A 4,792-nucleotide genomic window follows, 5' to 3' on the forward strand; every position below is an offset into this window, starting at 1 on the left:
CCAGACATTTGAAACACCCGGGGCTTAGCCCAAAAGGGTGGTATGGGGGGGGGGGGGGGGGGGGGGGGGGGTAGAAATGACTGAAAGATTAATAGGCTCTGTTTTGAGTTTTGTTCAAAAAAGAATGACTTCAAATAGGGAAAGATATATATCACATGTGCAGGACACCTTAAACTAGTTTTTTAATTAAGCAGCAAGGCAGAACAAGGTCAGGGCTGTATCAAGACACGAGGACTAAACCCTAATTCAACCAGACCCAGAACTGATCCAGAATTAAAACAGGACTACAACAGTTCAAAATCAGGACTACTTGGGATTTAACCAAGACAGAACCAGAATCAGAACTAGATGATAGTAGCACTAAAAATCATCATATACCTGCACTACACTTATTTTTTTAATTCTACCAAAGTACACTATTTAGATTGAGAAAAGTTTATAAAATTATTTAGCCTTGTTGTGCAAACAAGCCTGCACAACTTAATAAATATAGAATTTGAAAAATAACAAACCTAAAAAGAAACACTAGGTACTAGATACATAAGTACCTATGATACGGTGATACTTTTGGTAAACGACCATTTGACTAACATGTGTGTCTCACCTGCTCTTGTTCATCTCTGTTCTGTCCTCATTCTCCTCTCTCTCCCTCTCTGTTCCTCTCTCTCCCTCTTTGTGCTGACAACCATCAAATATACAGGTGAAACCAGACATTTATGTACTCTTCAGATCAAAACACTTTTTTAATTGTAACATCAAATCAGACTAAATGTTTATTTTTTTAGATTGATAAATATAAAAAACATATTTGTTAACTTTAAGAGTAAAGAGAGAAACTATCTGTATTTCTTAATTGTAAATGGCACCAAATTGTATTCAAAACTGAGCCACACTTATGGAGCTCCATAGTTCTTTTCCTGGTGTTTTTGTTGACATCTCTTAATTTTCCCATTTCAAAGAAACAGGCTCTGTGTTTTGCCTTATATGCATCCACAGGTGTGCCACCACTTTACTCACATGGACTCTACTAACCTATCAGAAGCTTCTTCAGCTCAGAATGGAATCGTCTGCAGTTTTCTTATTAATTAACAATAAACTTAGTGTATATGTACTCCTAAATTGGATGAAAGTGATAAAAATAGACAGCTCTGTCTCTCTTTATTCTGACATTTAACTAATTCAAAATGTATTTCAATATTTATCTAAAACAAAAGTTTACTCTAAATTGATGTTGTACAGTAAAAACGTTTTATGTTTTCTCCCTAAAGTGTATGTAAATATCTGGTTACAAATGTGAATATCCTGCTGTGTACTGAAATCCCTCTTGTTTTGCATAGAAATATACTGAACAACATACAAAGCATAATATATAAAATAACATTTACCTGAGTTTTTTCTTTGAAAGAACCCTCTAATGTCCATTCTTATATTTCAGTACATAACTGAAACCGATTTAGTCGGGGAGGGTAAGAACTGAAAATATGAAATAAACACACGTAAGCTAAGACTCTCTAAAAAAATAGCATTTGTTCGGCTTTTCATTTCGCCATTTGTTGATTCACTTGAAGAGCAAGTAACGTAATATTGGTCAAGTGATCAGTTTGATATCAATCTTTCGTGATGCACCGTCATATTTACATTATTTGTACGGTACGAATGATTTGCTTTGGTACCTGGTCAAACTTAAGCTCTCCTTAGTATGGCTGGCTCCCTTTCTCCAACAGCGCACACAGGCAGCAGCTGCCCTGCCCTCTCGCTCAGTCGCTTAGTGCCTGAGCTCGGATCATACCAATATCAGGGGGGGATTCACGCACAGTCGTAAATTCCCACAGTGTGCACTATGTGCTTCAAATATTGTGTGTACTTTTTGTTTTATACAGTTGTCAGCCAGGCATCTAACTATGAAAAAATTACACTCCAAAAGACCCCGGGCTTCTGACAAAACAACCCGGGCTTAAGCCCAGTAAGCCACCCCCACGCTCCGCCCCTGGCGCACTGTAAATTGTGCCGAAAGCAAGTCTGGAAATACAATAAACTGGTGCATGCGTCACACTGTGCGCCACGTTATTGTTTCGGTGAAATGAATTTCTACAATACTGTTACTGTTAATTCTACTCTCTGCAGTGTTTAAATGCTTACATATACACACAGTTACTGTCCCTCCACACATACGACTCGGTTCTGCTTCTATGCCCCAGCTTTGTTGGGGCATAGAAGTACATCTACCCTTAAGTACATCTACCCTGTTGAACTTATTATGGGAAATAAATATTTAAAAACAAGCTGCTGATTATTTCACATTTTACTTACATTTAAATCTTACAAATATAGTTATTTGGCTTATATCGTGATAGATATCGTTATTGCCTGAAATGAAAAAAACATATCGTGATATGAAAAAATCTCATATCGCCCAGCTCTACAGTCAGGCTACCAAAATCTATCTCTGCCCTGCCCGTCCGGCTATTGTAGGAAGGAAAAATATATGTCAATGCTTTTGCATTCTTTCAGAAATGTAGCTGGGTAATTATGTCATTGGCATCGGTGAGCCACTGTCAATATGTGACATATTGAAATCGCGTTTGAATTTGCGCTTGTTTTTTGCTTTCACTTTGCAATCGTGCGAACTGTGTATAGAGAGCGACAGCACTGATCTGTGAGTGATGATAATTTGTGCACCAATTCCTCTGACATCGTCTTATTAATCGTTAGCTTACTATGCAAACATGACAAGTGAAATCTCCCGCAGCAAGCTTAAACATGTGAGAGGTTGATCACGCAGAGAATCGCTGAGCTTATGTGAGTGCGTGTGTAAAAGCAGCAGGATATATATTTTAGTTCTGCTGAGCCAAATAAGACAGGTCAGGGTGAAGAAGTTACAGCCAAAGAAAAGCTTACCACAAAATGGAGAAGTTATGACAAATCAGACTATAAGGCAAAAAGAGAGTGCAGCTTTATGGTTTCATGGACAAAATAATTTCTGTGGCTACAATATGACGAGCTAAATAACCAGGGCTGCACATAAGTGGTCCGCAGGTGCGCATTCGCTGTCAAAATAAAAAACAGGCACAAGGGTTAGGGTTAAATTTAAAAACTGTACTTTTGAGTTAAAATATATATTTATAATCTTAATAAATGACAAATTAAAAAGGCATGAACATTTTTTTGTATCGAAAAAATATCGAACTGTGACACCAAAGTATCGAACCGAACCGAACCGTGAATTTTGTGTATCATTGTATCGTTGCACCCCTAAAGGGTCCTTTCAACGTAGCACTCTTAATTCTTATTCTCATGTATATATCTCATGTACATCTCATGCACATATCTTTCCACGTAGCACTTTTAATTCTTATCCCTACTTTTATTTTTTTCCATGTCTATTTAAGTGCTATTTATGACACTATGTTTGCACTGAAGCACCGCAGCAATTTCCTAATGTTGTAAACCTGCTCAACATTTGGCAATAAACCCCATTCTGATTCTGATTCTGATATACAGTGGGGCAAAAAAGTATTTAGTCAGCCACCGATTGTGCAAGTTCCCCCACTTAAAATGATGACAGAGGTCAGTAATTTGCACCAGAGGTACACTTCAACTGTGAGAGACAGAATGTGAAAAAAAAATCCATGAATTCACATGGTAGGATTTGTAAAGAATTTATTCGTAAATCAGGGTGGAAAATAAGTATTTGGTCACCTCAAACAAGGAAAATCTCTGGCTCTCACAGACCTGTAACGTCTTCTGTAAGAAGCTTTTCTGTCCCCCACTCGTTACCTGTATGAATGGCACCTGTTTGAACTCATCATCTGTATAAAAGACACCTGTCCACAGCCCCAAACAGTCAGACTCCAAACTCCGCCATGGCCAAGACCAAAGAGCTTTCGAAGGACACCAGGAAAAGTATTGTAGACCTGCACCAGACTGGGAAGAGTGAATCTACAATAGGCAAGCAGCTTGGTGTGAAAAAATCAACTGTGGGAGCAATCATCAGAAAATGGAAGACATACAAGACCACTGATAATCTCCCTCGATCTGGGGCTCCACGCAAGATCTCATCCCGTGGGGTCAAAATGATCATGAGAACGGTGAGCAAAGATCCAAAAACCACACGGGGGGACCTGGTGAATGACCTGCAGAGAGCTGGGACCAAAGTAACAAAGGTCACCATCAGTAACACACTACAACGGCAGGGAATCAAATCCCGCAGTGCCAGACGTGTTCCGCTGCTGAAGCCAGTGCATGTCCAGGCCCGTCTGAAGTTTGCCAGAGAGCACATGGATGATACAGCAGAGGATTGGGAGAATGTCATGTGGTCAGATGAAACCAAAGTAGAACTTTTTGGTATAAACTCAACTCGTTGTGTTTGGAGGAAGACGAATACTGAGTTGCATCCCAAGAACACCATACCTACTGTGAAGCATGGGGGTGGAAACATCATGCTATGGGGCTGTTTTTCTGCCAAAGGGACAGGACAACTGATCCGTGTTAAGGACAGAATGAATGGGGCCATGTATCGTGAGATTTTGAGCCAAAACCTCCTTCCATCAGTGAGAACTTTGAAGATGAAACGAGGCTGGGTCTTCCAACATGACAATGATCCAAAACACACCGCCCGGGCAACAAAGGAGTGGCTCCGTAAGAAGCATTTGAAAGTCCTGGAGTGGCCTAGCCAGTCTCCAGACCTCAACCCCATAGAAAATCTGTGGTGGGAGTTGAAAGTCTGGTGTTGCTCGGCGACAGCCCCAAAACATCACTGCTCTCGAGAAGATCTGCATGGAGCAATGGGCCA

This window comes from Maylandia zebra, linkage group LG2 (genome assembly GCF_041146795.1).
Source record: "Maylandia zebra isolate NMK-2024a linkage group LG2, Mzebra_GT3a, whole genome shotgun sequence".
NCBI lineage: Eukaryota > Metazoa > Chordata > Actinopteri > Cichliformes > Cichlidae > Maylandia > Maylandia zebra.